The sequence below is a fragment of the Megascapheus bottae genome, chromosome X, assembly GCF_031878675.1.
Source record: "Megascapheus bottae isolate mThoBot1 chromosome X, mThoBot2.hap1, whole genome shotgun sequence".
Lineage (NCBI taxonomy): Eukaryota > Metazoa > Chordata > Mammalia > Rodentia > Geomyidae > Megascapheus > Megascapheus bottae.
The window spans coordinates 42,328,240-42,340,421 of record NC_143547.1 but is presented as its reverse complement, the minus strand read 5'-3'; positions in this window follow the sequence as shown (position 1 = coordinate 42,340,421).

The window sequence follows — 12,182 nt, the reverse complement described above, 5'->3', positions numbered from 1 at the left end:
GATCGGAGAAGGGAGGCATGGGGACACTTTGGCACGTCCCTCCTCTGCTCTACTTCCTAAGCAAACCCCTACACTCATACACTTAGTTAGCTGAAGAGACTGGAAATACAGGCTACCCATAGAGATGGCACAAATCTTCCAAAGTGCATACACATAGCCATGGGAAGTAGACAGACAGACAGACAGACAGACAGACAGATAGACAGAGAGACAGGGCCTGGCTCAATTTGCTTTAATTTGGCCACTGGCTAAGTAGGTGACCTTGAGTAAATTCTCTTTACCCTAAAAAGTCTATTTTCTTACAGGGGTATCATAGATAACAATCTCCAGGCCCACAGTTCTTTAGAAGTACTGTAACAAAGCGTGATTTCCTCAGAGGCACCAGTATATCACACCTATAATTGGAGCTAGTGAGGATACAGAGATTTGAGAATCATGGTTCAAAACAGCCAGGACAGAAAAGCCCATGAGACACTTATTTCCAATGAACCACCCAAAAGCCAGAAGTAGAGCTGTGGATTGAGTGGCAGAGCGCTAGCCTTGAGCAACATGAACCAAGGATAGCACCCAGGCCCTGAGTTTGAGCCCCAGAACCAGCACACAAGAAAAGTACTCTTCTCCTAATTTCTTTTTTCTTTAGAGGGGAGGACCCCTCATAACAATGGGACTTCAGTCCCGCAACACTCTTGGTCACAAAACACCAGGATACTTCTCTAAACACCCTCTCTTACCACCCTAAGAATTTCTCTCCCACATATTCTCTTTCTGTCTGTCTGTCTGCCTCCCTCCCTCCCTCCCTCCCTCCCTCCCTTCCTCCCTCCCTCCCTCCCTCTTCTCTCTCTCTCTCTTTCTCTCTCTCTCTCTCTCTCTCTCTCTCTCTCTCTCTCTCTCTCTCTCTCTCTCTCTGTCTCTCTCTCTCTCTCTGTGCTGCTGAGGATGGAACCGTAAGCCAAATGATTCATCACTGAGCAATATCCCCAGCTCCTACCTCTTCTCCTACTCTTTCTGATTGAACACTGTTTTTGCTGGATTTTGGCAGTAGTGGGGTTTGAACTGGTAATCTCAGGCTTGCTAGGGCAAGTACAGTACCATTCGAGCCATGTCCCAGACTTTCATTGAGCATTGTTATGAATGAAAGCTGAGTGACACTATCTCTACAACCTCGGCATTTAGCATGAAGTCACTAGGTACCTAGTAACTCTCCCTGCATGGGCTCTTATCATTGTTCTACTGCTTTCATTTTAGTTGGCAGAGGAGTTGAGCGCTCTTGTAGGGGGCCAGGCACATTTGTTTGAGAAGCCCCCTGTGCAGACAGGGGCATTGCCTGTCTTGTTCCCAACTTCATTTCCAGCATTTAGAATACGGTCATGATACTGAATAAACTCAGTTTTCCTCCTCTTCCTCCTCCTCCTCCTCCTCCTCCTCCTCCTCCTCCTCCTCCTCCTCCTCCTCCTCCTCCTCCTCCTCCTCCTCCTCCTTCTTGCCAGTCCAAGGGCTGAGCTCTGTCCTTGGACTTTTCTCAAGGCTAGACCTCTACCACTTGAGCCATAGCACGACTTCCAGCTTCTTCTATGTATGGACCAAGGAATCGAACCTGGTTCTTCGTGCATGCTAGGCAAGCATTTTAGCACTAGGCCAAACTCCCGACCCCATGAACTCAATTCTTTACATAGACTAGCCAACTTAATCCTTAAACCAGCCTTATAGGTTAGACATGTCATTTTAAAGATGGGGTCTCTAGAACACTGAGAAGTTCAACCACTCAACCTGGGTCACACAGAACTGGGTTTTAAACTCAGTTAGCTTGGGTCCAGAGCCTGTGCTTGGTACTGAACTATCATATCATCCTTAGTAAATACTCAAGGCATGCTTGGACCAATTCATTGAATGGATGACCAAAGCATAGTTATATACATTATTTTATGGAGTCCTCAGAGTTAACTTTTTTTTTGCCAGTCCTGGGCTTGAGTTCAGGGCCTGAGCACTGTCCTTGGACTTTCTCAAGGCTAGAGCTCTACCACTTGAGCCTCAGCACCATTTCTGGCTTTTTTCTATGTATGTGGTACCGAGGAATCGAACCCGGGTCTTCATGCATGCTAGGCAAGCACTTTAACCACTAGACCAAAGTCCCTGCCCTTAACTTTCTTTTCAAAGTAGTTGTGATGATTTCTGTTGTTCAGATGAAGGAAATGAGGCTCAGCGTTGTGAAGTAACCTACTCTATGTCAGACAGCAGTAAACCCACAACTTCTTTTCCATTTTCCTAGCTTGTCTGTGGTGTGCCTGGCTAGAATGCCCAGGGAAGGTGCCAAGGGGCTATTCATTTCTTGGCACATAGAGGGGAACAGGACTTCTGAACTCAAAAATTCCAGTACCCCAATAAATGAGGCTAGAAATAATAGTGACTAGTACCCTCTCTGTCCATTCAGACTGAAGATAGGAAGCTAGGCCTAGAGAGGTGAGCAGTTTGCTTAAGACCACACAGCCATTAAGCTGGCATACTTGAGTCAATGTTAGTGTCCCCTGTTCCCCTAACTCCTCCAGCTCCCTCCAGGTTGCCAGGGGGCCTGGTCCAGCTGGCTCAGCCATGTATATATTTGCCCAGGGGATGGGCTTCTTGGAGCTGCAAATGGAGAGGGGTGTAATGAAGAGGAAAGAGTCCAGCAGAGAGAAAATGGGTTGCTTCAGGGGAAGAATTCCAAACAGATTGAGCTACAATACAGTCCATGTTATTAGTAATTGTAATATCATGAGGATGCCCAGGATGAGGGTGATGATGATAATGGTGCCATTTAGGAGGAGGAGGAGGAGGAGGAGGAAGAGGAGGAAGACAATCAGGGCATTCTGTCTAATAGTGCCTCACTTCCAGACCAGAATTTCCTCAGCCCACCTTAAAGAAAAGCAGCCCTGTCAGGGTGCTGGTGGCTCATGCCTACTAGCATGCTAACTACTCAGGAAGCTGAGGTCAGTTCAAAGGCAGCCTGGGCAGGAGCTTGGGCAGTTCATGAGACACGTATATCCAATTAACCACCCAAAAGCCAGAAGTGGAACTGTGGCTCAAATGGTAGAATGCCAGACTTGAGCGCAAAAGCTGTGGGACAGTATCCAGATCCTGAGTTCAAGCTGCAGGACCAGCAAAGAAAGAATGGAAGGAAGGAGGAAGGAGGGAAAGAAGGAAGGAAGGAAGGAAGGAAGGAAGGAAGGAAGGAAGGAAGGAAGGAAGGAAGGAAGGAAAGAAGGAGAAAGGGAGTAGTTTACAGGGCAACCCCAATAAGTGATTGAGAGTAAGCTGAGCAGGCTGAGCAGATGACCTATAGAAGGTAGAGTTTAGATTTGCCTCTTTGTATCAGGCCATATTCCCTGCCTTATGGCCAAAGGAAGGAATCTGCACAAAGACTTCGGATGCATGTACTAGTGGTGGCCTTAAGCTCTACTATGCAGGTGTACACATTGGGGCTGGGGGGTGAGGGGACTTATAAACCACAATTCACCTCTTTTTTGGAGCCAACCAGTTGTGGCCTTGAATCTAGTTCCCATTTCTTGCTCCTTGAGATTTGCCCTTCATTTTACCTTTCTGAGCCTCAGTTTACTTATCTGGAGAGTGGGAAAACATTAGAATGGTTAAGTAAGATAGATAACATGCTAAACAGCATTTGACTGGAGCAGATGATACAATCCAAATGAATGTTTAAAATATTCATTCATTCATTCATTCATTCATTTTTGTCAGTTGTGAGATGAACTCTGGATCTGGATGTTGTTCCTGAGCTCTTTTGTTCAAGGCTAGCTCTCTACCACTTTGAGCCACAGCTCCACTAATCAAAATGAATTATCTTCCCATATCCTTCCCCCTGTTTCCTAGAGTGCCAAAACTTTGCTCTCCTTTTTTTCCCCCTGGGGTCACAAGCCTTACCCAGGTCCCATCTCTTCCATCCAGACATCAGAAATGGGAGAAGGAAAGATTCCGAGCTATGGAGCATTTGTGGGCAGAGCTAAGTATTCCATGGGTGTCTCAAAAATCCCCTGTGGCAGTTAAGGATGCTTCTGCTAGACCCCTGGGCCTTTCTTTTCCATGTCTGCTCCCCCTCCCTAAGGCTGCTGAGAGGCTGGGGTGATGGATGGGGCCCTGCCTTCCCCTCACCACTTCTTTGATGAGAAGAAAGGAAAGTCCACCTGAGTCTCAAATGAAAACCAGGTGAATGGCCTCTCCAGCAGTCTGAGCCCTCTCTAGAGTCTGCAGGAAGGGGCTGGGGGCTGAGGGGAGAAGGGAGAATGTGATAAATCACAGTCACGTGGGAGCACTACCCTTCCAGCTGTGGCAGGGAAGGGTGTGTGCCCATACCAAGATGTGGGGTGGAGACAGGGCTTGAACCACTCCCTCTCCCCCAACCTCACCCCCTGCTGGCTCCAGGTACACACACTGCACCCCCACCTCACCAGCCCCAATCCCCCTGTCTTGCAGCATTTTGGCCTAGCTTGCTACTACCTGGCTGAATGTACCTAGACAAGTCTACTATAGATTCTTTTGGATGTCACGGCATGGTAGGAAGAGAGGAAATGTCTTTTTATTTTCATTTTTTCTTTACTACTAGGCCTCTAGCTTTTGATCTCAGCCTCCTGAGTAGCTAGAATTATAGATGTGAGTCCCATGTCCCTGCCTTGGGTTTTTCATTTATATATCAGGTATAGATATAAATAGAGGGTAGAATGTGAAAACGATGACTCTATATCTGCACTGAATTTACCTCTACCCTAAAGCTTTTCCTACACTGACACTTTATAATGGTCTGTCCCCAAAGGTTCTCCCCACTCCAGTCAGTAAGCAGTGTAACAGAAGATAGCATTAGATACCACAGTCGACTAACAAGATGTCTCAAACACAACTGGAAGCAGAGCAACCAAAGTCAGGGCCCTCTCTGGAAATCACCAGATAGTCCTAAGCATTTTAAAGGGTCTTCATTTTAAATCTGGGAAGGAACAATGCTAGGGCCACTGGAGATTTGACAGTCACTGCTGAAAGATGATAGATTAAAAGCTGCGAGAATCCTCAGAAGTCAATTGTGTCTGTCTCTGTCTCTCTGTCTCTGCCTGTCTCTAAAAAAGCCACAGGGCCCCAAGTCTCTAGGACTCTCCTTCCTGAGCTCCCAAGAGAAGCTGCACTGGCCGAGTGAACCAGAGAAAGGGCTGCTAACCCACAATCTAGTAGCTATTAGTTTCCTGTAGCAAAATGGAGAGCCCCCTGTATTTTCCCACCCTAAAGAGAAAGTGGGGCCCAAGGTGGGGACCAGGTTCCTTCAGCCCAACTTAAACATCTGGACTCTAGCATCCCAGGGAAAAGACATGAGCAGTAAAGGTGGAAAGGAAAGGAGCAGAAGGGCAGAGGAGAATGGCTAGGGTGAGAGAAGGGGAGGGGGGATGGGCAGAAGGGAGGCATATACTTCAAGTTAATAAGGGAGAGAGAAAGAGAATTGGGGTAAGAAAGAAGTCTGGCCAGGTACTGTGGTAAAAGGGACACCTCGAAAAGGAGAGAGAAAGTGAAGATGAAGGAAAAATAGTCAATAGAGGGGCAGACAAGAGAGCCCTGGCCTTGGGGTCTCCTATTCCTGTTTCACAGAGCTCCAGCCTTCCAGGGGCAGTGGGGGTGAATTGAAAATGAAACACCTCGTCCCCGAGCTCAGGGATGTGACCCTCGGCATAAGAGGATTAGGGAGGCTTCCAAGAGGAAATGGGGAGAGTGCCAGGAATGGGGGAGCCTAATACAAACTGCTGCCCCCTCCTCACCCAACCAAGAAGAAAGCAAGCCAGAGTTCACCATATCCATGGAGCACCACTGCCCCCTTGTGGTCGTAGCCTTCGGCTCGCCAGCATCAGTGGAGGTCCAGGAAAACAACCCCTGGTGAGACTGTGGGCTCAGATTGAGGACAGGTTTGACTGAGAATTTGGGGCTTGGCTAGTGACTTTGCTTGGGGATCTCCAATGACATTAATAAACATCAACAAAGACTAAAGCGATGAGCCTGGAACTAGTGAGCCTTTTCCACTTTGCAGGATCTCATTAGACCTGCTAGAGGCTGGGAGGCTGGAAGGTTGAAGACTCTAGGCTGAAAGCAGCATCCGCCCCCCCTACCCCCCGCCACACACACACACCCCTATACACACATTGGAAGCACAGTTACCAGAGTAGAAATTTCCCCCGAAAGCAGAAATAAGCAGTCCTGGTGTTAGGGAGAGGTTGGTGATCAGTGAGAGGTAGCATCAGGCTCAGAAGGAAGCTGATCTGGAAAAGACATTTTCCTGCAAGAGTCCAGGCCTCCAGGTTCCAACTGGCCTCGATAGCTGCCTTGCTGTGAAATACTGAGCCTTTCTGGGCCTCAGATTCGCTATTTGAAATCAGAAGGATTTGGCCTCAATCATTTCTAAGGAGCTATCTGGCTGTAACACTGTCATTTTATGGTCTTAAAAGACAGAACTTGAAGTAAAAAGTAATCCAAGGCCAGTGAAGTAAGTATCCACTGAAACTTTTTTTTAAAAAAAATATGTGTCAATACTGGAGCTTGAACTCAGGACCTGGGCACTTTCTTTTCCTTAGCTTTTCTCACTCAAGGCTGGCACTCTACCACTTGAACCACAGCTCCACTTCCAGCGTTTTGCTGGTCTAATTGGAGATTAGACTCTCACAGACTTTCCCCACCTAGCTTGACTTTGAACAATGATCCTCAGATCTCAATTTTCTGTATAGCTAGGATTACAGGCAGGAGCCATAAGCCCCAGCTCAATAGTGATTTTGGTGATTTTTAAAAGGCAGTTGGTCTAAGTACTTCTGGCTTCTGCCCAAGATCTGCCCAGAGGGGCCCGTTGGAGTCAGACACAGTAGAACTTCAGTGCCTGAAGGGTGTAGGGATGACAGTCTAGCCTGTTACATCACTGCTCCCCGCCTCTTCAATGGCAAGGGTGCAGGATTCTTCATGTGTCTGTCCATCAGAGCCCGGGGCTCCTGGAGTGAATGGAAAAATGCAAGCTCAGCAAGATCTCTTCACTGAGCCTTGCCCAGGGCAGAGTCTGGGCCTCGAAATGGAGAAACCAGAGCTTGAGTGCTCCCCTAGTGAGGGGGTTGTACCTGGCTCAGACAGGGGAAACCCCAGTGGTAAGAGAAGCCAAGAAGGAGGATCCAGTCCTGGGAGCTTGGAAAAGGCCACCCAGCTAGAGAAATAACTAGAAAGCATACAGAATCAATGCCTGTCTTATTTTTAAGGCAGTATGATGCTTGAATATACCAGCTGCCTCAGTGTCCTCATCTGCAAGATGGGTGTAAGTACAAGGGAGAGCTGATGGATTAGATGAGTTCATAAATTTAGAAATAATTGGCACATTCCCTGGCATTGAGCATTTTGCTTTGTTTCTATGGCTATTTTTAACCTCCCGGAAATCCTGTCCCAGAGTGTGGCAATCCTGAAGAATCCTGGAATTTTCTAGCTGGCAAGAATCTCTACCCAGGCCAGGAGTATCGCCTACTGGTAGAGTAGTTGCCTAGCACGCCCTGGGTTCAAATCCTCAGAACCATATATACAGAAAAAGCTGGAAGTAGTGCTGGGGTTCAAGTGGTAGAGCCTTAACAAAGCTCAAGGACAGTGCTCAGGCCCTGAACTCAAAGCCCAGGACTGACAAAGAATCTCTAAGATTTAAAAGAACTGAACAGGTTCATCTTCCACTCCTAACCTGCATTGCTACCCAGTTTGAATACAAATGAGCACATTCATGCTCAGAGAGGGGAATTGATTTACCTAAGAACACACAGAAAAAATTGGCCCAGCTAAGGTTTCTTGGCTGCCAAGCCTGATTCTCCCTTTTTATTCTTCCCAAGATGGGTATCCTCCTGCGCTTTTGTTTGCCAGCACTGGCCCTGAGTCTTAGCTGGAATCTTGGCAAATGTCCCAGTGGCTGGACTACAGTTCTGAGATTCACTAGTGGTCTAGTTTGGTAGGTTGCTTTTCTGGTTAATGTGTCCAGTGGAGCTAGTTTTTCCTAGAAGGAATAAACCTTAGTAGTCACAGGGACCCCACACAGACTCCCCTTCTATCTTGATCCATTCATATTCTCTCTCTCTCTCTCTCTCTCTCTCTCTCTCTCTCTCTCTCTCTCTCTCTCTCTCTCATCCAGGGACTTGAATTCTACCACTTGAATCAGAGCTCCACTGGTGGCTTTCTGGTAGTTAATTGGAGATAAGAGTCTCACCGACTTTCTAGCCTGGGCTGGCTTTGAACTGTAATCCTTGGATCTCAGCCCTCCTGACTAGCTAGGATTACAGGTATGAGCCACTGGTGCTCCTTGGAAACTCCTCAGTTTCTTTATCCCTGATTCTGATTCTCCTTTCTCTCTTTGGTTACCTAGATGTCCTCTGCCCAAGAGAGTAGGGTTTCGTGACTGCAATAGGACTCTAGGCTCCTGGAGGAGGCTACTACCATTAGAACCTAAGACACTGGAGAAGCCCCATCAGCCCTCTCCGCCCACCCCCCTCCCCCCCGGCCGTCCCGGCACTGACTCCTCCCTACAGCCCAGCTTGGGCTGGGCTGTTCCCTAGTGCCAAGCTAGACCTGTTTCCAATGATTCACGTCTCTGCATTCCCACCTCGCCCCTGGGGAGCCAGCTCTGTGCTCTTAATAGATCTTACGGTTAAGAAGTTTTTTCCTGCTACTCAGCGTTAGTGCTCAAAGTACAGTTACACTCTGAAAATTGACCATAAAATGACACCATGGGGTCCACATTTATCCTCCAGCCACAATTCCAGACCAGCTTGGTTCAGTTTTCAGGTTGAAAAATGACTTTTGGGGGGCTTCAAACTCCACCCAAGTCCTAAATCTGCCTCAGGGCTTTCCCTTCATGGTGTCTCCCACCCTAGGCTGCGGGGGAGAAGCAAGCTAATGGTTCAGCCCAGGCCAGGCCAGAGCCCCAAAAGATTCCTGTCACAGCTATATGAAAGTGAAGACAGCTGTGGGGGACTCTTCTCGGTGGAAGGTAGAGATGAGCCCACTGTGTGAAGCTCTGAGGTCTTAAAGGAGCCTCCATCCTAACCTCAGGTATTCAAGTTGAGCATAGTGGTATGTACTTGTAGTCCCAGGGGACTGAGATGAGAGATCATTGAAGCCCAAGAATTCATGGCAGCCTGGGCAACTGAGGAAGGGGCTAGTGAGGGGCTGAGAGCGTAGCCTAGTGGTAGAATGCTCACCTAGCATGCATGAAGCTCTGGGTTCGGTCCCTTGGTACCACATACACAAAAAAAGCCAGAAGTGGAGCTGTGGCTCAAGTGGCAGAGCGATAGTCTTAAACCAAAAGGGTCCAAGGGCAGCACCCAGGTCCTGACTTCAAGCCCCAGGACTGGCAAAAAATTTAAAAAAAAGTCTAGTGAGAAGGCACTACCTCAGCCCAGGACCCTATGCTGGGGCTCCAGACCTAGGGAGACAGGGTAGGAGAGGGCAGGGCAGTGGATGTCTCCAGAACTCACCTTCCCAATCCACCACTCTGATGTGCTCAGCACATTTGGTAATTCTGTCTTCGGTATGGCCTGACCAGTCAGTTTAGGCTGAGGACTGGACTCAGACACTTCTACCTTGAGGTCTACCTGGTTACACCTGGATCCTTGGCTGCTACCCAGCACCAATCCTGAGTGCAGGCTAATTACCTGGAGGAGGACCTGCTATGGCATTCCCCACCCCCCACTCTCCTGTTTACTCTTAATGAGCCTGGTTATCTGGTTCCCAAGTCCGCAGCAAATTAGAAGCAGTAAATCAAGAGGGCAGAGGGGCTGCTGGAAGCCGGCATACTAAAAGTGTCAGGAAGTGCTAGCTGACAGCCTGACAGCAGGGGAGGTAGGCAGCAAACTAGTTAAACAGAAAACAACCCCAACCAGGTACAAGGGCTCAAAGAAAGCAAACAAACCAGGGTCATTTAATAGGGAGGTGGTGGTCAGAGAAGCTCACCACAGCACAGTGCTCAAGATGGCAGGGTGCTAATGAGGATAGCCCGAAGCTTTAGAAACAGGAGGTGGCAACATGGAATATGTATTCTAAATATTTCCATTGAAAAGAGTCATTTGAGTTGGGCACAGTGGTGTAACCTTGTAGTCCAAGCTACTCAGGGATCTGAAGCAAAAGGATCCGTGGAGTCTGAGTTCGTAGCTATTCCGGACAACCCCAATTCAAAGAAGTGAATATATATATATACACACACACACACACACAGAGAGTTTATATAAACAGAGTTTCTGTTGCTCAGACTGTGAACTCCTTGGATTCCTGATGATCCTCCTGCCTAGCCTCCTGAGCAATGGGACTAAAGGTCCATGTCATGCCATCTTTGACTAATTTGTTTATAGTAAGCACTCATGGGAAAAAAGTTCAACTCTCAAGCAAATCTGAAAGTCCAAAGTGCCTTATTCCTCAAGTACTTGCAGGGCTGGTTCCCCATATCATGAAAAAGGCTGTGCCTACTAGATCTGTCCTGTGTCCCCAGCTATATACAGGATTGTGGCCAAAGTACTTTCCTTCTCTGAGCCTCAGCTGTTCTGCTTCCTCTGTAAGAAGTTGACAAGAGCTGGGTGTGTAGTTTTAGCTACTCTAGAGGCTGAGATCTGAGGATCACAGTTCAAAGCCAGCCTGGAAAGGAAAATTCTGAAACTCTTATCTCCAATTAACCACCAGAAAACCAGAAGTGAAGCTATGGCTCAAAGTGGTAGAGCACTAGCCTTGAGTAAACATGCTCAGGGACAAGTGCCCAGGCCCTGATTTCAAGCCTCATAACCAATAAAGAAAAATAAGTTGAGGGGCTGGGAGTGTGGCTTATCTATAGAATGTTTGCCTAGCATGCATGAAGTCCTGAGTTCAATTCCTTGGAACCACATACACAGAAAGGGCTGGAAGTAGTGCTGTGGTTCAAGTGGTACTAGCCTTGAGAAAACTCAAGAACACCTGCCAGGCCCTGATTTCAAGCTCCAGGCTGCTGAGGTAAAGCCCTGGGTCCCAAGGGTCTGGCCACACCCCTAAGTCCCTCTGTGTTTTGTGGTGCCCTGGTGTCTCTGGGTTTGGGCCTTTGTGTGGAGAGCTTCTGGACCAGAGCCTGGCCCCTTCGACCCAACCAGAAAGGGATATCAAAAAGGACAGAATGTGATTGAGGTGGCTCCTTGCTTTATTTTCCAAACTTGTGGGGTTTGTGGCAAATGTTTTAGCATGCAAGAAAGAAGAGACAGACTCTGGCCAAGCAGGTGGGCCAACAGGCTGGTGGGCTGGGGAGGAGCAGAGCAAAAGGAAGAGGGTAGTTGGAAAATGTGGCGAAGGTTCAGATAGAAAAGGGGGAATGGAGGGAAGAAAGCCATACAGAAAGGAGCCTGGGAGGGTTTGCTCCTTGCCTGGGTCCCTGGAGCAAGCCCCAAGCACAGCTGGATGATTAGAGCATCAGGCTGACCAAAAGTCAGGAGCTACTATCATTTGGCAACCCCCGCCCCCCCACATTTTTGTATGTGTACTGGTATTGGGTCTTGATCAGAGTCCAGCCACTTTCCTTTAGCTTTCTTACTCTAGGCTGGTACTCTACTACTTGAGCCATATCCCTGGTTCCATCTTTTTGCTGGTTAACTGGATATAAAGAGTCTTACAGACTTTCCTGATGTTTCTCAGATCTCAGACTCCTGAGTAACTAGGATTATAGGCCTGAGTCCATGGTCCTTGGTTCCTGGCTGTACCTTTTAATGGCTGTGCGATGTGGGTTGAGTGTATCTGTTAAATGGATGTATCCCTCAGAGGATAGTTGTGACAATTCCAGGTAAAACACCAGGCTGCCCTAGTTTCTTGTCTGAGTCTGCAGTCTGCCTTTCCCCTGCCCTGCCTTCCCCATGCCTGCAAAATTCCTCAGTGAGGGCTCACACAGTAGTCACCCAGCCTCCCTCCAGTGTTCCTCAGTACCACTGGCTGGAGGCTAAGATGGGTCAGTGAAGTGCGGGCCAGGGGCCCCATGCCCATTCATTACCACCCTTGCTCATTACACCAGCACTCCTGGCCCAGGAGGACAGTGGGAGAGAGAGCAGTACAAATTAATGAGCAACCAAATTTACCATGTTCCCTTAGCCAGCAAGCTGCTCCAGGAGATCAGCTAAGGACTGAGAATTTAAAAGTGGGAAGTCCGTGCCCCATGGACC